Source organism: Saccopteryx bilineata, chromosome 7, assembly GCF_036850765.1.
Source record: "Saccopteryx bilineata isolate mSacBil1 chromosome 7, mSacBil1_pri_phased_curated, whole genome shotgun sequence".
Taxonomy (NCBI): Eukaryota; Metazoa; Chordata; class Mammalia; order Chiroptera; family Emballonuridae; genus Saccopteryx; species Saccopteryx bilineata.
This window is the reverse complement of record NC_089496.1, coordinates 46,853,315-46,873,332: the sequence shown is the minus strand read 5'-3', so window position 1 is coordinate 46,873,332 and position 20,018 is coordinate 46,853,315. Positions and strand designations below refer to the sequence as shown.

Below are 20,018 nucleotides of genomic sequence, written 5' to 3'. Positions count from 1 at the left end.
CTTCCCAGGCCGCCCACTTCTGTTGAGCGAGCAAGTTGGGGACTGACGAGCTGGCCATTTTGGCTTCTACGCAGGACATTCTGACGGGCAATACTGTCCGAGAGCTCTCCATAACCCTCGCTGAGAATTTGTTGGGCTTTCATTGCAGTACAGTTTTTTCCTCTGCCCAGTCCTGTTTCTATTCCTTTCCTTTCACATGTGTTGACCCCTATGAACCCCTCACACCCAAAAATAGCCCCTCAGTGTCCGCTCCCAGGGAAGTCGGTCTATAATGAAGACCCAACTCAAGCTGGTCTTCCATTGGCACGGTCACTTCTCATTGGTGTTAGGTCCTCTTCCCTTCTTCCCATCCGGGCCAACTGATTACTCACGTTCAGAATAAACTAGAAATTTATGAAAATACTTAATTCAAATGGGGGGATATGTGGAGAAATACAGTTTTGACATTTTTCAGACCTGTCAGGATCTAGTACTTTACACTTCCCTCATTAAAGTTATTTTCATATTCGTGTTTGTAAGTAAAGCCAGAAAAGTTTCCATAGTGTTTCCCCCGATACAGGTGATTAGAGGGAGATTTTATGAGTATCTCTGCATGCCATTGTATAAAAGCTGAAATTAGCACCCCTCCATTCTTTACCTCCCCCCACCCCGGTTTTTAATCCTGGAAAAGAGAAATCTGCCTGCCTCTCTCTGTGGCAAAAATAATAATAAAGGAAATCTAGCATACTCGGTTTATTAGCTCAACTCTTTCAGCATGGCTAGATGAAATATAGATGACTGTGTAATAATTGCAGGTGATTTTAGACAATTTTTTTCCCTGCCAGGCAGCTCACAGAAACCCTGTGGTTTACGCTCATCTATTCCCCTTGTGATTAATCGGGCAGATGAGTAAAATCCTTACTGATACGTCTTGCTGTTCTCCATATTTGTTCGGCTGTTCTTTCCCTTATCTCTACCTGTGAGGTTTCAGTGGCAGCAGAGTCTGTCTCCTGTGCATAAAGCAGAGACAAAGTGCATGCTGCTGCTTCATAAATGCGCACAATGCCATAGGACAAGCTTGCTATGCCGACCCCTGGGGCAAGCAGATGCCTCTTTGTCTCCACATGTTCCTGGGCTCCTGGCCCCCAAGCCCGCTGGTTGTTCACAGATGTGTTAATAGGCTTCAGAGATTTCAGACCCAGCAGGTAGCCTGGCAGGTTTCCCTGTCTGTGTTCCCTGTTGCCACCAAGGGAACAACATGGTGTGCAGGTGTCGTCCTTTACAGGAAAAGTGACACGTTATGGTTACAGAAAGGCGTAGAATTGGATTTTTTTTTTTTCTTCCAGATCCTGCCTCAGGTTTATTTGAACCAATCGCACAGGTGAATACCAGCTCCATGCAGACAGCAGCCCAGGGTCACAGCAGTCCTTCCACCGTCACACTGGCAGACAGAGACCTCTGCTGTGGAGCCTTTGTGGGGGTCTGGCCACCTCTGGGACGCTGAGGCTGAGTTGGAGCTGCAGCTGCAGCTTGGGGTTTGGTTTGAGCCCTGCCTGGCCTTGGCCTTTGGTCTCGGAGTCTGAAACCCTTGGCGATGCGGGCACGAGCACGGTTTTTTTTTTTTTTTTTTGTATTTTTCTGAAGCTGGAAACGGGGAGAGACAGTCAGACAGACTCCCGCATGCGCCCAACCGGGATCCACCCGGCACGGTGCTCTGCCCACCAGGGGGCGATGCTCTGCCTCTCCGGGCGCAGCTCTGCTGCGACCATAGCCACTGTAGCGCCTGGGGCAGAGGCCAAGGAGCCATCCCCAGCGCCTGGGCCATCTTTGCTCCAATGGAGCCTTGGCTGCGGGAGGGGAAGAGAGAGACAGAGAGGAAGGAGGGGGTGGGGGGTGGAGAAGCAAATGGGCGCTTCTCCTATGTGCCCTGGCTGGGAATCGAACCCGGGTCCCCCCGCACGCCAGGCCGACACTCTACCGCTGAGCCAACCGGCCAGGGCCACGAGCACATTTTCCAAGCTTGAGGTGAGCGATGTAGGCAAGTCAGTTGAGCCTGCGGCTGCCGCCCTTTGAGATCTTGAGCTTAACCTACTTGGGCTTGATGGCCTCGGCACATGCTCTTGGGGCCTTGGCGTTGTTGGTCTGCATCTTTTTCAGGCCCTTCTTGTTGTACTTCTTGGCAAAGTGCATGTTCCTCAAGTAACTGGGGTCTGCTCCCTTAAGTGATTCGTATCTTTGTGATCGGGGTTTCTAGATGCTGTTTTTCTGCCATTTTCAGGAATAGCTGTGCGTGGTGTGGTTCTTGGACTTGGTCATATCTGCACCTAACTTAGCCCATGGCTCCTGAAGCCTCGAGTTGGACTTGCTTTTCTAGAAGTGGTGACTTACTGAGTGCCCTTAAACTCAGCATTTATACCAGTGGCTCTCAGACCTCAATGTGCAAGAGAATCAACTAGACAACATGACAAAATGCAGGTTCCCTGGCCCCAGCCTCAGAAACTCTGAATTCAGTAGTTTTGGGCCAGGCTCAGGAACAAGCCTTCTAGGAATATTTTTATTGTTTATTTAAACTCATTGCGCTACAGTTTCTTTGGTTGGACTAAATGCACAAGAAGGTTCTTTTGTGCTCCAGGAGTGTGTGTGCCACCGCTCTGTTCAATAGTATGCGCTGATTCCCTCAGCCCTCTCTTACTATCCAGGAGCTCATGTGGCAAACCAGAAGCATAAGCATAACATTCAGAAAACAACCTGACTTGTGGTGGCACAGTGGACGGAGCATCGACCCGGAACACTGAGTCCCTGGTCACCAGCTTGAGCACGGGGTTGCCAGCTTGGGCGCAGGATTGACATGATCCCAGAGTCACTGCCTTGAGCCCAAAGGTTGCTGGCTTGAAGTCCAAGGTTGTTGACTTGAGCCAGGGGTCACTGGCTTGGCTTCAGCTCCCTTTGTCAAGACATGTAAGAGAAGCCATCAATGAATGACTCAAGTGAAGCAACTACAAGTTGATACTTCTCATTTCTCTCCTCCCTTTCTCTCCTTTCCTATCTCTCTTTCTCTCTCTTTCAAATCAATTAAAAAGAAAAAAACAAAGGACATGCAGAAAAGTCTCCTTTCCTACCTTCTATCTGGTCACCCTGTTCTCCCTGGTGGCACCTACTATTACAGTTTCTACTGTATCCGTCCAAAGATATTCTATGCCTTTGCAAATAAGAGTACACACATGTATTTTCTTTTCACAAATGATAATACATGCAATATTTTGCACTACTTAAAATAGGTTGGAAATCTGTTATCGGTACATAGAGGTCATTTTTAAAAAATAGCTGGTTAGCATTCCATTGTATTGTGCTGTAAGTTATTTGAATAATCCTTGACTGATGAACATTTGTTTCCAATCTTTGCTAGGTCAAACAACATAGCAATGGGTAACTTTAACTCACATCATTTCCCACCTGTGTCGTATCTGTAGGATAAATTCCAGAAGTGGAATCCTCCCAAGACTATGTATATTTGTTATTTGAGGAGAAATTGCCTAACTGTCCTCCATGGAGGTTATGAAACCTTTTGATTTTCGCTAATCTGACAGGTGGAAAAAGCTACCTTGTATATTTGATTTGTAGGTCAGGGAGCTTGCATATCTTTTCCTGTGCCTGAGTGGAATTGCATTTGATTTCCTGTGAACTTCCTCTTTACAGGATACTCTGTTTTACTAATTCATAAAAGATAGTCTTTGTTTTGTTAACAGATAGATGGTCATGTTCCTACCAACGAGCTTGACAGCAGCATTCACACACGCACCCGCTTTGACACTTATCTGTGTTATTAACCTAGGTGTGATCTCTTGGTTTCCTACTTGCTGTGTGACCTTGAAAGAGTTACTCAACCTCTTTAGCCTCCTGCTCAAGTACCCGGCACCGGGTCTGGAATATCGACGTGGCACAGGATAGCATCTTTAAATGGGCTTGGACGTGTGAGCATAGTGCACGCTTCTCCGCGGGGAAATCTTGCTTGGGCACCAAGGCCCGCACGTAGCGACCAAACGGCGGCGTCCTGGAGAGGCGCCCAGAGGAGGGAGCCCTGGCTCCTTAAAGCCCAGGTTTTCCCTGTAGAGATAGCTGCCATCCTGGCCGTGACCAAGAAATAAAAATCGAGCAAAGAGCCGCCTTCCGCTGTGAGGTCCTGCCTGCCGGCCGCTCCTCCGGCCGCCAGGGTTCTCCCCGCCCGCGCCGAGCGCGGCGCTGCGGCCCCGGTGGCCCAGACGCGCTGGTGCAGCGCAGCTCCCGGCCCGGGCGGGGGAGGCGGGGTGGACCCCGCGGTCACGTGAGCCGGGCCGACTGTGAGCGGGGGCGGCGGGCCCGGGCGCCGGAGTCTGGGGAGGGGGAAGCGCCCGACGGCCGCCTCCGCCACTGCAGCTGCAGCCCCGGATGTCGCCGCAGTAGCTGCGGCCCCGGCAGCACCCGCACCCCCGGCGGCCGCAGCATCAGCACCGCAGAGCCAGCCCCGAGCCCGCCGCCCGGCAGGTGAGCCTCGGCGGGCACGACTGGGAGCGCGCGGCGTCTGCACCCGCTTCTCCCCGCAGGTTTCCCTCGCGTCCGCCATCGCCGTCTTCTGTGCCTGGTCGCCTCCTGCTGTCCATCCGAACCCGCGGGCTGCGCTGCCCGGGCCGATCCCGGCGGGTGCTGGCTGGGGCGGAAAATGGTCTCTGGGTCGGCAGAGGGTTGGTGGCCTCGGACCGGGGGTGGGGGTGGGGGACTTGGGTTTGGGGGCTCCAGGGGCGTAAGAGAGGGACTCCCTACCCCGGGCGCGAGCCCCGCAGCCTGGTGGGAATCTGCCCCCGCTCTCCACACCCCAACCCCATCCTTGCCCCACCTCCCTTTAACTCTCATAAACCCGCAGACTGTTTTTCTGTGTTTCCTATTCTTGATATCGAAGTTGCTGCCCAGTTGGGTGTGTGCCTGCGCGCCCCCCACCCCCTCCAGGAGGGGTTCGGGGCTCGCCGCGGAGTGGGCACCTTCCCAGAAGGTAACGCACCTGCCGCGCGGGGGGGAGGGTCGCGCGAACATGGTTGTGGGGGGGGGGCGGGGAGGAGGCGCTGCCGGTGTCTCGGCTCTGTCCCCGTGTCCATCCGGTGCGCGATCTCGAATCGTGTCCCGGGGACTGCCCCCTCCTAAGGGCAAACGCGCGGGCTGTTGCTCTCTTCCACGCGCGCCGCAGGACGTGACACAACTTACCCGCAAGCCACACCCGGGGGGCGTTCTTGGGGGGGAAGTAGTGTAGGGCAGTTATTGGTAAAAGACACTCAAGACATTTCTGAGATGATTATGCATTTCAGTTTTTCTTTGCGTCCTCGATTTCCTTGTCTGTCGGGGCGCTATTTAGCAACAGCACTCGTGGTATCTGAGGTAAGTGTAGTCTGCAAAGCAGGAGGAACGCCTGAACTTTAGAAAATTGATGAGAACTGGGATTTAAGAGTTAAACATGTCCGCTAAACCCAAGTGCTTCAAAGGAAGCTGTCATCTGCAGTGACTTAAAACCGAGTCAGGGTTCCGTTAAAGCATGCGAGCTTTCTGGATTTGCTGTTTAATTCTGGTTTGCGAGCGACTTGAATTAGGCGGTGGCAAGTTTCCCCCGCAGGGTGTGTGTCTGTTGTGTGCCAAGGCTGCCTAGACAGTGTATCAGTTGCAGAGGATAGCTCTGTTAATTCAAAATGGCAGCATGAAGAATCAGGCCAGAGGGAAGCAGCACAGAGCCCCTGACTTGGGCCTTGGTGAGGGAATCCGTGGGAAGGGAGGCTCTCTGGGTATCTCTGCAGTCAGTTCAGCCTAAGGGGTAGGGAGTAATTTTTGCAGCAGCCTGGATTTTAGGGTGCTTCTAGGGTCTTGGGGAGGTTAAGTGGGAAGTTTGAGGAGCTGTAATTTATTTTCTCGAACTTATCAAAAGCTGGTGCAAAGACCTAATTAAAACTCTCTGTGATTCTGATCTGATTTTCTCCAGGTTCCACTTCAAAGTCGATTTATGTGGTTGCTGATGCATAACTTCAGTGTTGTTTTGTACCTACAAGTGGCTCTTAAGAGAGAGGGGTGTCTAGTGTCAGCATCATTCAAGAACAGTACATATAACAATCACCAGGTTCTCAGAGCAAGTTCCATTGCAGGAACTGATTTATCACCATGACCAAGCACCCAGGCACCAGAGGAATGGTAAATTCTGGAAAGGTGACTCATTTTAGGATTTCTCTCTCTCTCTCTCTCTCTCTCTCTCTCTCTCTCTCTCTCTCTCTCTTTAACAGCTTTTCTTTTCCGTCTCACTGCCGTAGGTACCGCCAGCCATCTTCTTGTTTAGGAAGAGGAGGTGCGTGAGGATGCGTTTGTTTGGGGGATAATGGGATGGAGGAAGATTAACGCAAAGGTCAGGAATGGTCATGCCGAAGGCAGCATGAGGGAGCACTGTGTTGTCAACCCAGTTTTACAGCCTGGGAGGCTGAAATGAATGTGTGTGTGTGTGTGTGCATGCGCCTGCATTAGTGTGTGGGGCGTGGACCACACCCAAGGTCATATAGCTGGTTGGCAACTGGCAGTGAGGACTGAAATCCAGTCCTGTAACTCCTCTAGCGCAGGGTCCAGCCTGCCATCTTTCAAAGCCTGGGGAAAAGGGCAAAGCTGTCATTTGTGAGGCTGTGGAGCAGAGCATCCGGAAGCCAGACTGTACCATGAATTTAAAAATCTGTAGGTTTCCTAATTCAAGTTTATTCTGTTTAACTTCTTAAGCCTCATGTTCACATTTTGCAGTGACTAAACTACTTCTAGATTTAAACCCTGAAAACATCATTTTAGTCATAATCTTTGAAGTGAGAAGTGCATTTTCTGATGAAAAATTAATTGCTGCTGCTTGCGGAGAACCGATAGGACAATTTTTTTTAAAAATAAATCAAAGTGGGACATTATAATTGCTTTTGAATGTTTAAATCTAATTTTAAGTACAGTACAAGTAAATAACAAGCCTAATTTAAAATACTTTGAAGCAGCACTGAAAACAGAGGCCTTTTTTTTTTAATAATTTGAATTTGAATTCTCTGAACTTTATACCAGTGACTTCAGATCTACCAAAGCAAAACTAGAAATTGTGCAGAGGTGGGGAGGACGTGGAAACTATTTCCCCTGTGCGTTCTGTTCCTCCAGCTGAGTGATCTGCAGAAGAAGTGGGCAGGTTGCAGGCAGCAGGGAGAGTAATTTGTGATGGCACAGGAGTTAAAAGGTGGCTGGATATGTTGAAGTGAGGACAGATGCTGATACCATGTGTGTCATTAAAAGAATAACTTGTGCCTGACCGGGCGGTGGCGCAGTGGATAGAGCGTCAGACTGGGATGTGGAGGACCCAGGTTCGAGACCCCAAGGTCACCAGCTTGAGCGCAGGCTCATCTGGTTTGAGCAAGACTCACCAGCTTGAGCCCAAGGTCGCTGGCTCGAGCAAGGGGTCACTCGGTCTGCTGTAGTCCCCCGGGTCAAGTTACATATGAGAAATCAATCAATGAACAACTAAGGAACCGCAGTGAAGAACTGATGTTTCTCATCTGTCTCCGTTTCTGTCTGTCTGTCCCTATCTGTCTCTCTCTCTGTCTCTCTCGGTCTCTGCCACAAAAAAAAAAAACCACAAAAAAACCCCAACTTGCATTAGAACATGGATATGAAGATTTACTCATTTAAATTTCCCTGATATGCCAAAGATATTTAAAATCTCAAGTTTTTAAAAAGCATAAACACATGCCATTTGTGTTTATTGGAGAACAATAAAAAATATGGATAAGCCTAAGTTATTCTTTTTTTTTTCTCTAGTAGGGGGATGGAGGAGAAAGAAACAGGAGGGGAGAGAGAGATGAGAAGTACAAACTCGTAGTTGTGGCGCTTTAGTTGTTCATTGATTGCTTTCTCATGTGTGCCTTGATGGGGATGGTGCCCCAGCTTAGCCAGTGACCCCTTGCTCAAGCCAGTGACCTTGGGCTTCAAGCCAGTGGCCTTTGGGCTTCAAGCCAGTGACTCTGTGTTCAAGCTGGCAGGCAACCTTGGGTTTTGAATCTGGGACCTTAGTGTCCCAAGTCAATGCTCTATCCTCTGTGCCACCACTGGTCAGGCAAGCCAAATTTATTTTTTAAAATTTACTCATGACCCCTTTCTCCTTCAACAATCAGTCATTATAAAAGTTTGGGACCATCTTCACTGGAGTGAGAGCCACTAGTCACCGGCCACATGTAGCTGTGAGCACTTGAAATGTGGCTAGCCTGAATTGAGATGTGCTGAGTTTGATATACGCATCAGATATCAAAAATTTGTACTAAAAGACTTTAAAATATCTCAACAATTTTATATTGATTATATATTAAAGTAAAATTTTGGAATATATTGGGTTTAAGTAAAATATATTAAAAATAGTTTCACCAGTTTCTCTTATATTTAGAAGTGGCTACTAGAAGATGTAAAGTTACATATGTGGTTTGCATTTGTCTTCCATTCTATTTCTATTGGACTATGTTGGCCTAGGTCACTAACAGAAAGTAGAGGTTGGTTGTGTGATTCTGTTCACGGTCGTGGATGTGTTAGGGGAGAAGCTGCACAGAAGCTGGAGGGAAGAGGGGATGGATGGTGGAGGACCATAGAAATGAGTGCTCTAGGTCAGGCGTCCCCAAACTACGGGCCACCCACGGGCTGCATGCGGCCCCCTGAGGCCATTTATCTGCCCCCCCCCCTGCACTTCCAGAAAGGGCACCTCTTTCATTGGTGGTCAGTGAGAGGAGCACTGTACTGTATGTGGTGGCCCTTTAACAGTCTGAGGGATAGTGAACTGGCCCCTTGTAAAAAGTTTGGGGACCCCTGCCTAGGTGATGGAAAGGGAGGGAGCAGGGAGCTTCCTAGCCTGAGTCTCACTTGAAGCCCAGAGAAGAAGCTTGAGAATACCTAACTCTTCTGTTCTTAATGGTTAGACATTTAACTCAAACCTCCCCTGTGGTGAGCTACACATCCTGGAAAGCTCCCATAAACACTTCCGATCACTGTTGTAAGTTGGCTAACTGCCCTCCTCTGTACATGAGCACCTCTTATTCTAGATGATAAAGACACTGAAAAAATGTATTTAGCTCCGTTTCTCCTTGGGTTGAATAGAGTGCTTATCGGTGGTTAGGGGTTCACAGTACATGTTGGTAATTCATCAGATTTCTTAAAAATCCTGATTAAAATGATGTACCCTTTTGAATCTTTCTTGCTTCTCTCAAAGTAAAATCTTAGTGTATTTTATTGTTTTAATCTTAGTGTATTTTAAAATTGCACTTAGCAGTGCCCCAGTGACCTGAAAGAATGACATGAAATGTCTTTTTGAAAAAAATTTTAATTGATTTTTAGAGTGAGAGGAAGAGAGAAAGAGAGAGAGAAACATCAATTTGTTGTTTCACTTATTTATGTATCCATTGGTTGATTCTTATATGTGTCCTGACCGGGGATCAAACCCATAACCTTGGCATATCAGAATGATGCTCTAATCAACTGAGCTACCCATCCAGGGGCTGAAATGTCTTCCAATGTCCTTCTTAGGCAAGCACTAATCAGGTTTTAAAAAATAATTAAAAGTCCTATAGTGTGAGCTTGCTATGAAGCTATTTAAAATGTATATGTACACACACATATGTGTATATATATATATTTTTTTTTTTAAATTATGGGTTTTATTTATTATTTTTATTTTTTTTAAATTTTTTTTACAGGGACAGAGAGAGAGTCAGATAGAGGTATAGATAGGGACAGACAGACAGGAACAGAGATGAGAAGCATCAATCATCAGTTTTTCGTTGCGACACCATAGTTGTTTATTGATTGCTTTCTCATATGTGCCATGACCGTGGGCCTTCAGCACACTGAGTAACCCCCCGCTCGAGCCAGAGACCTTGGGTCCATGCTAGTGAGCTTTTTGCTCAAGCCAGATGAGCCCGCGCTCAAGCTGGCAAACCCGGGGTCTCGAACCTGAGTCCTTCCACATCCTAGTCCGATGCTCTATCCACTGCACCACCGCCTGGTCAGGCCATATATATATTCATATATATATATATATATATATATATGAATATATATATATATAAATATATATATCACCTTTTGATAATAAAATAGGATAAATTTCCTAATAGTAACACACAGCAAATGGCTGAGGCCTAAGTGGACATTTACGAAGTAGTTTTTAAGTCCATTTTGCTAGATATATGAAGTAACCTTCTGGTTACTAGCAAGATTTAAATCCTATTATTACTTTATTTCTTCTGAATGTTTAGCTAGTTTTTTTTTACAGGGACAGAGTGTAAACCACCATTTTAAGAATGGGAAGGTATTTTAAAATCCCAGTTAACTGAGTTAATAGGCACATATCTAATCACATTGATGGGAAAAGATGAGAATAGACATCGCATTGTTTAGATGGGAGGGTAAACAGATGGTGGGAAGAAGAAGGTCATAATTCAATGCAACCCTGCCAAATTAGTGGACACAATGGCAGCAATGTCAAAAATGAGAACAGAAGGAAAAGGGAGGACCCTGGATGCAGCGTGCTCATAGCTCCCAGATCTTTCCCGCAGTTAGTGCTTTAGGCAGCTAACCACATACCTGCCTGCTGTTTCACAATCTTCTAACATTATCACGGTTACGGCTTCAGAACCCCGACCTTTAGGAATGAGTTAAGGGGACAAACTCTTTTTGAATGTTTCTTTGTTTTAGATACTCTGCATATATTATCTCATTGAATCCCCATAACAGTACATGGTAGACAGCGTGATCACCTTTTATAGATGCAGAACTTAGGAAGTGGAGGGATGCACTTCAAATTCAGGTCTATTGAGCTCTTTTTTTTTTTTTAAGTCATCATGTAAGCCAGGGGTCCCCAAACTACGGCCCTGCGGGCCACATGCGGCCCCCTGAGGCCATTTATCCGGCCCCCACTGCACTTCCGGAAGGGGCACCTCTTTCATTGGTGGTCAGTGAGAGGAGCATAGTTCCCATTGAAATACTGGTCAGTTTGTTGATTTAAATTTACTTGTTCTTTATTTTAAATGTTATATTTGTTCCCGTTTTGTTTTTTTACTTTAAGATATGTGCAGTGTGCATAGGGATTTGTTCATAGTTCTTTTTTATAGTCTGGCCCTCCAACGGTCTGAGGGGCAGTGAACTGGCCCCCTGTGTAAAAAGTTTGGGGACCCCTGGTGTAAGCTTTTATAGAAGTTGTCTTGACTGCGCAGGTCTCAGGTATTTCATTAATGCGATGCGAATCATTTTCTTTCTTTCTTTATATTGCTATAAAAGATGGAAGAATGTCTCCCAACCTGCCGTGTACTGGAAAACAGCTTCCTTGCAATGAACTTGACCGGACTCTATTTTTCTAATCTGACTAGTGTAAGTAAATAAAAAAGAATCCGGCTTGTTCTGTTTATCTACTCTTTCCTACATTAAAAAAAAGTGTTGTACTCATGAGAAATGGAAGCCTTTCAACTCATCTCTCCTCTTTCCTTCAGGCACTAAATATAAGGCATGTATATCTGTGCTACTATTTTTCAAATGGATAAGGATTCCATTGTCATTTAGTACATACAAATTTATTTAAAGTGTTACTACATTTGTAACATATGTCCGTTACATATTTTCCCTAACCAGCTACAATCACTGTTATGCGAGGGTGTCCATGAATATTTTTTGACATTTAATAGTTGTGAAACTCATATCGGAATATTTGCATTATGCAGATATTCTGCAGCGATTTGAAGAATACCTTTATAAAGGGACCAGTGACCCCCTAGTTTTATCCTATGAATAAATTTGTAGATTTCCTTAGTTATTAGTCTGTCACATAAATCATTAAATTAGACATCTTGCTTTATTTATATTTCTTATTGTATTGTGACCTTGTCTTGCAATGAGGCAGAATCAGATATGGCCAAAGGTAAAACAAATTCATTAAAAAAAATTTTGAATAAGGCTTTATTTCTTTGGAGTAGTGAATGAACAAAACATTTAAATTACAATTAATCCAAATCTTCCTGCTTATCATGTCGCCTGATTTTCCAGTTTTAAAGTTAGAGATGGAGAACACAGCCTCCTACACGCATATGTGTCAAAGGGAAAAGAAAATCCTGCTCTCTCCAGTTAACCGGGGGTGGGGTTCACCCACCTGCATCATGAAGGCAGAGTCTTATTGCCCGTGCTGTTGCTGAGTCAACGAAAAGGAAATCGTTTCCTTGAAAATAAAATTGAGAAGCAAGATGGCAGAATGTTGATGGCCCTTGAGGCTGGTGGATGCCATAAGGGGGTTTATTGTACTCTTCTCTTGTGTGTGTGTGTTGAAGGTTTCGCTGTCGAAAAAAGAGCCAGGCAGGAAAAATGAACGATGCATTTGAGAAACAAAGAGGTCGACCAGTCAGTGTTGGTGAATATTGCACACCCGTCTGAACTGGCTGCATCAAAGGCACTTGGGTGTTTGTTAAGAATACCTATCCTGTCACTTCAGCTCAGACCCACTGGATCAGGATCCCCAAGAAGGCAGGTGACTGGGAATCAGCCTTTAACAAGCTCCCCAGCCCATTGTGATACGTGGTCAAATGGGCATGCCATGGGCTGAATCACTGCATGGCAGCACCCAGTCAAAATCAGATTTTCCTGCTCTGTTCTCTCCTTGAAAATGAAGTTTAGATATCCCCCTTCCCTTTCATATGCTCAACAAACATTAATTGAGGTCTTACTATGCGCTGGTCGGTGTGCTAGGTGCGAGGGAGACAAGGATTTACAGAAGAGTCTGTGCCTTCCCGGGGCTCACAGTGGGATGAGCAGAAAACGTGTTTCAAAACTTGAGGAAAAGAAATCAGTCCAGGTAGAGGGGACCAGAGGCTTGCCTCTCCCTACAAGGCACCGACATTACAAACTCCTGCCCCAATAATCCTTCTAAGACGTATCAAGACCCAAATAAGGTACTCACAAGTAGTACTAAGAAATCTATGCTCTGTATTAGGTAAATCCAGTGCTATTTCTAACCTTAAAAAAATTTAAAATAGCTTACCATGGGCTTCACATTTTACAAGTTATTGATTATAGATTCAAGCGTACACCAAAGTCAAGAGAACAACACCATCACCCAGCTTCGGCCATTTTTGTTACTTAGCCAGTCTTGTCTCATGTGAGTTTTTATTTTTTATTTCACCTTGGGTCACTTTCATTTTAGCATTTCCCATGGAAATATTTCAGTATGTACCTCTAAAACAGCGGTTCTCAACCTGTGGGTCGCGACCCCGGTGGGGGTCAAACGACCAAAACACAGGGGTCACCTAAAGCAACCCCGCCGGGGTCGCGACCCACATGTTGAGAACCGCTGCTCTAAAAGATGCCAGGTTTTTCCTAGTGTAACCCCTGCATCATTATAGCTCAGACAGTAACAGTAATTCCTTAATATCGTCAAATAGTCAATCAGTGTTCCCATTTCCTGAATTATCTTATAAAAATTCTGTGCAGTTTTTAAAAAAAAATTGGCATCCAGGCAAGTTCCATTCAGTACAGTTGGCTGGTATATCTCTTAAGTAACTTTGTCTTAGTTTTTTTGCTTTGTAGTTTTTGATGTAGTTGTTGAAGAAATCAGATCTGCCCTAGAGAGTTTCTTACAGTCTAGACTTTGCTGAGTGCATCCCCATGGTGTCATTTGTATTTTCCAAAAACTGATGGTGAGATCTAGGGGCGTCATCATGCCATTTTGAGTCTTTGAGCACATCTGAGTTGCACTTTGGATTGTGAGAGTGTCTGATGTAGGTGCCAACCATTGGTGAGAGGGGGCAGGAGTAAAGTAGAGACTGATACAAAGCTGGCAAAGCCATCAGCAGTGAGTAGTAGGAGGGAAGTGAACATTTATCTGAGCGTACGCTGTATACAGCCAATAGGACTAGGTACTTTCCAGACGGTAAGCACGAGAGCTATGTTGTGAATGGGGGTTGGTCCCATCTGCACGCGCGGAAACTGGCTCAGAGACAGTCCATAACCTGCCTGGTTGTCACAGTTAATGGGTTGGAGTGGGGTTATAAACAAGGATGTTTGTCTCTCAAGTGTGTCCTTCTCTTGCTTTGTGCACATGGGACCAAGTCAACATTGTACCCACGTGTAATGAACCTGACATTGAAAAATGGGAAAAAGCAATAGTCTACATGGGATGCTTTCACTGGCCTCTGTCATGGGGGGGAGGGGACTGTGAGGGGAGCCCCTGCCTTACTACTCCGATCTTGCTCTTTTGCGGGAATGTGGACCTGGTTGCCAGATCTTTTGAGTTTTCTAGAGAAGCCAGAATTCTACAGAAAAAAAAAATCTATAGATTTAAAAATGTTAGGTGCTTTGTTCAGAGTTAAAAAACACTGTCAATGCCAACACTGGGCCAAACCAAACCAAGCCAAGGTGCAGCCTGCCACCTCTGTCCCGTCCCCTGCTGCTCTGGACGTCAGCTGAGGGTGGACACTGAGGACTGCAGCTGTGAACTCCCAGAGGTGGGTGGGTGTTGTGCTTGAAACTAGAGACAGGATATATATTTTTTAATTTTTATTAACTTTTAATTTATTGTGTTTACATGGATTCAATGTCTGTCTGAATATAACTCCCTTACCCCCCAACCCTGTGTCCCTTTTTCTACCCCCTTTACCCCCTTCTCCTAACTCCTCTCCCCTTCCCTCTAGGATTTACTGTCCTGTTATCTATATCTCTGTCTTATGTGTATATAGTTTCACTAATCCCTTTACCTTCTCTGATCCCATCCCCTCATCCCCCTTCCCTCTGACTGCTGTCCCTCTGCTCCCTGTGACCCCACCTCTCTGCCTCTATTCTGTTCTTCAATTCACTTTGTTAATTAGATTCCACATATATGTGAGATCATATGATATTTTTCTTTCTCTGCTTGGCTTAGCATAGTAATCTCCACGTCTATCCATACTGCCACAAAAGATAGGATTTCCTTCTTTTTCATGGCTGCGTAGTATCCCACAGTGTATATATACCACAGCTTTTTAATCCACTCGTCCACTGATGGACACTTGGGCTGTTTCCAGATCTTGGCTATTGTAAACAATGCTGCAATAAACATGGGGGTGCATACCTTCTTTTGAATCAGTGATTTGGTATTCTTAGGATGTATTCCTAAAAGTAGGATAGCTGAGTGAAAAGGCAGTTCCATTTATAATTTTTTGAGGAAACCCCATACAGTTCTCCACAGGGTCTGCACCAGTCTGCATTCCCACCAGCAGTGCAGGAGGGTTCCCTTTTAGAGACGAAATATTAAGCAGCTCTTAAAAGACATCAAGTGACAATGGAAAAAACCTTCTAAAGGTGAAAGAACTTTTTGACACTACAAGGAAATAGCCAAATTTCTAAAGTCTGAACAGATTAGACCTCGACAAAGGAACAGCCTTCATCATGTACCTTCTCTGAGCCTCGTAATGACTGAGTTCTCACGGGGTCTCAGGTGGTGTTCCAAGCACTGCGTCAGTATTTGCAAGTTTTGCTCCTTGAGACCTCACCACAGCCCTGTCATGATCCCTGTTATAGAAAGATGACAGGGGACTGAGATTCAAACCCAGGTTGACTCCAAAGCCTCCTTACTTCAAAGTCTTGCTTACTCCAAAGTCTTTCTCCCATTAGATGGTTCCTAGCTCTAGACATTGACTCTTAGAAGCTGAGATTCACTGGCCTCTAATAGGCAGCTGCTTCTAGGCTCGTACACTTTTATGCTCTGCTGTCTTGAGCCTTCTGTGGAAATACTTAGTAGAACCTTTCTTTCCGGCAGGGGTTGATGAGTCTGGGCTAATTTATGTGCCTTTCATCGGGGAGCATTTACAACCCAGCTTTTAATTAAACAATTTCTTAACCCATACACCTTATTTATTCTTTACTATTGCAACAGCAGATATATGAGAGGAAAATCGATTTATAAATGATTATCATTTGTCCTACTTCCAGTTCAGCAGGAGTACCAATACTTTTCAAAGTGAATTTATCAACACGTAAAATAATAAAGTCGTTTCTCCTTTGCTTTCCTGGAGTTGGTGATTCGGACGTCTGATATAGACGCATGCAGTCTGCTCAGCTGGGAGCTTGGTGGGTACGGAGGCCGAACTGGATGTTCGGGTTTCATTATTTTGTACGGGTAAAGGCACTTTGTCACGTTATTTGCAGGACAGTTAATAAACCTATAGCTTTTAAAGATGGTCATTTCTCCCTCTCGGGAAACTCAAGGCTGTTTTATAACTGGAGAAGGTGACCGATGAGGGACACACTGTAGCTTCCTGGAGATAAAAGGCAGAGCAGTTTGGCAGGCAGGCAAAAAAACAAAACAAAAACAACAAAAACCCCTACTTGGCTCAGAGCATTCACATCCCTCAATGACTACTCACTGAACTTGAGGACAAAGACGTTTTCTCCCAAGCAGCCCCTCCCTCCTTGTCTAGACATTCTGTCCGTGTCTCCTAGCTACTGGGTACAGCGCTCCAGCACCCCAAACCCGCACCCAGCCTCCTGTCATGAGTCAGAGGATGGATGTTGGTGTCTCCTAGTAACGGGTACAGCGCTCCAGCACCCCAAACCCGCACCCAGGCTCCTGTCATGAGGCAGAGGACGGATGTTGGTGTCTCCTAGTAACGGGTACAGCGCTCCAGCACCCCGAGCCCGCACCCAGCCTCCTGTCATGAATCAGAGGACGGATGTTGGTGTCTCCTAGTAACAGGGGTACAGCGCTCCAGCACCCCGAGCCCGCACCCAGCCTCCTGTCATGAGTCAGAGGACGGATGTTGGTGGACACAGGCAATCTGGAGTTCTAATACCTTGTTCCCAAGAGGAAGCCATGGATCCTGAAAAGAGCTGGCTAAGGAGGAAAATAATGGTTAGAAATTGAGCTGGAGGATCCTTTATCCTGGCTGGTCGCACAGCATCCAAAGCTGCGCTGTCTAGGATCAGAGCCTGTAGCCACATCTGGTTATTTAACTTAAAAAAAATTTTTTTTAGAGGCCCTGGCTGGTTGGCTCAGCGGTAGAGCATCGGCCTGGCGTGCGGGGGACCTGGGTTTGATTCCCGGCCAGGGCACATAGGAGAAGCACCCATTTGCTTTTCCACCCCCCACCCCCTCCTTCCTCTCTGTCTCTCTCTTCCCCTCCCGCAGCCAAGGCTCCATTGGAGCAAAGATGGCCCGGGCGCTGGGGATGGCTCCTTGGCCTCTGCCCCAGGCGCTAGAGTGGCTCTGGTCGCGGCAGAGTGATGCCCCGGAGGGGCAGAGCATTGCCCCTGGTGGGCGTGCCGGGTGGATCCCGGTTGGGCGCATGCGGGAGTCTGTCTGACTGTCTCTCCCCGTTTCCAGCTTCAGAAAGAAAAAAAAAAACAACAAAAAAAAAAAGAAAAAAATAAATAAAAATTTTTTTTATATTGTGCAATTGGCCGTCTTAACCACTTTTAAGTGTACAGTTCAGTTGAGTTAATTATATTCACATTATTATGCAGCCAATCTCCAGAACATTTTTATCTTGCAAAACTGAAATTCTGTTCCCATTAAATATTTTTCCATCCCCCACCCCCACCCTGCCCCAGCCCCCGGTCACTGCTGTTCTGCTCGCTGTCTCTGTGAGTCTGACCACTCTGGGAACCTCCTCTAAGTGAAATTATGCCGTGTTTGCATTTTTGTGACTGGCTCGTTCCACTTAGCATAAAGTACAGATAAATGTACTTTCAAATATTCTTTACAAGTACTTCGTAGGAAATGGCTGTCAGTTTTACCATCTAGGGGAGTTAAATTGGAGAGTTTCATTAATTGGAACTGTCTGTCTATTGCTAGCCTGGCAAGAATCCTAATGGGTATTTAGCACAAAGAAGCCTTATTCAGTGGAATTAGCCTGTTGCTTTTAAAGAATTTTGCCTGCAACCCACAGTAAGAGAGAAGTGTATTTCAACCCAGTATGCACACACAGTTATATGTGTATACACGAACTTAAAGTTTCTGTACCAACACTTACCCTTACTATGTGATGTGCGAATATTCTTTTGTAAAAAATGCTTCTCTTAAAAAAATGCTGATATTACCAACTAAATTAAAATTTTATCCATTCTTTTTTTTTAAAATTATTTTTATTTATTTATTTTAGAGGAGAGAGAGAGAGAGAGAGAGAGAGAGAGAAGAGGGTGGAAGGAGAAACAGGAAGCATCAACTCCCATATGTGCCCTGACTCAGCAAACCCAGGGTTTTGAACCGGCAACCTCAGCATTCCAGTTCAACATTTTATCCACTGTGCCACTACAGGCTAGGCCCTGAAATCTTTTTTTTTTTTTTTTTTGTGCCTTGACCAGGCAAGCCCAGGGTTTTGAACCGGCAACCTCAGTGTTTCCAGGTTAGGCCCTGAAATCTTATCCATTCAACTGATTTCATAACCCATGAAAAAGCCACACCTTACAGTTTGGAAAACACTGCTTTTTGACATACTTGGGTTCAGTTTCAGGCCTATACTGTGACAGTCACCCCAACCTCTGTGTCCCCAGGTGAGCAAATGGCTTCAGAATTACTCCTCAAAACAAACAAGAGTTTAAAAAGAAAAAGCCATCAGTCATGGCTTTGTTCCTGGGTAAGCCTTGTTCACTGATTTTAATGCTGGTTTAAGTAGAGTTCATCACAATTGAAAATTCATTCTGGAATGGTTGTATTCTGTTTCTTGAAGCCAAATACAAATGATGAAAAAATTGTATGCAATAAAATTATTTTCTGCATTATCATGTGTGATTGGGAGTTAATTAAAATTTAGTGTATTTTTCTTTGTGGAGGAAAATATGGCATCTCATAACGCTGTGGGCGGTTCTAAAGGAGAAAAAAGAAAAATCTTAAAATGTCTCTTGTTTTATGCATGAACTTAATAGTTTATAAAAATTTTGTAAATAAAACTTTCAAAATGCATGTTATATACAGTACATAGAGGAGGTAACTTGTCATATATATATATGTGTGTGTGTGTATATATATATATATATACATACACACACACATATATATATTAGTTTGAATACCTGGCATGTTAATCAGTACTTTGATAAATAATAGGAACCAAATTGAGTTTCCTTGAATCACTTTCAGAAGGATTTCTTCCAAGGCTCAGTGGAGACTTGGCTGACTTCTGGCCGCTTGTTTTTTCCTGTTAAAGAAACGACTACAGGCCCTGGCCGGTTGGCTCAGTGGTAGAGCGTCGGCCTGGCATGCAGAAGTCCCGGGTTCGATTCCCGGCCAGGGCACACAGAAGAGGCGCACATCTGCTTCTCCACCCCTCCCCCTCTCCTTCCTCTCTGTCTCTCTCTTCCCCTCCCGCAGCCAAGGCTCCACTGGAGCAAAGATGGCCCGGGCGCTGGGGATGGCTCCTCAGCCTCTGCCCCAGGCGCTAGAGTGGCTCTGGTCGCAACAGAGCAATGCCCCGGAGGGGCAGAGCATCGCCCCCTGGTGGGCAGAGCGTTGCCCCCTGGTGGGCGTGCCGGGTGGATCCTGGTCGGGCGCATGCGGGAGTCTGTCTGACTGTCTCTCCCTGTTTCCGGCTTCAGAAAAATACAAAAAAAAAAAAAAAAAAAAAGGAAACGACTACAGGAGTTCTGCCTACTATTTGTGTAATAATAATAATGAAAATTTGTGTACTCCTTGAGTGACTCCCTGAATTGGGGAGACTGTAAAAAAAAAAAAGTAAAAGAAAGAATCAAAGAATAACTATAGAAACATTGAATAAAAGAATTTTATCTTTATTTTTTTGTTTTTATATTTTTTTGTGGCAGAGACAGAGAGAGTCAGAGAGAGGGACAGATAGGGACAGAAAGACAGGAAGGGAGAGAGATGAGAAACATCAATTTTTCATTGTGGCTCCTTAGTTGTTCATTGATTGATTTCTCATATGTGCCTTGACCGGGAGGCTACAGCAGACCGAGTGACCCCTTGCTCGAGCCAGCGACCTTGGGCTCAAGCTGATGAGCTTTGCTCAAACCAGATGAGC

At 45.6% G+C, this 20,018-nt stretch overlaps 1 protein-coding gene across 3 annotated transcripts in view; it reads left to right on the top strand.

Moving 5' to 3' along the window:
- Positions 1–4,225: 4,225 nt before the first annotated feature.
- The window catches only part of SCRN1 (secernin 1), a 54,541-nt gene continuing 38,748 nt past the window's right edge, over positions 4,226–20,018 (top strand). Inside the window, exon 1 of one of the 3 annotated variants that reach the window (XM_066239144.1) lies at positions 4,226–4,500. The gene's annotated coding sequence lies outside the window, so the exon portion shown is untranslated. Of the gene's footprint in view, positions 4,501–4,679; positions 4,698–5,360; positions 5,383–20,018 lie in introns of those variants that run through there. The other 2 variants (XM_066239146.1, XM_066239145.1) reach the window with 2 other exon arrangements.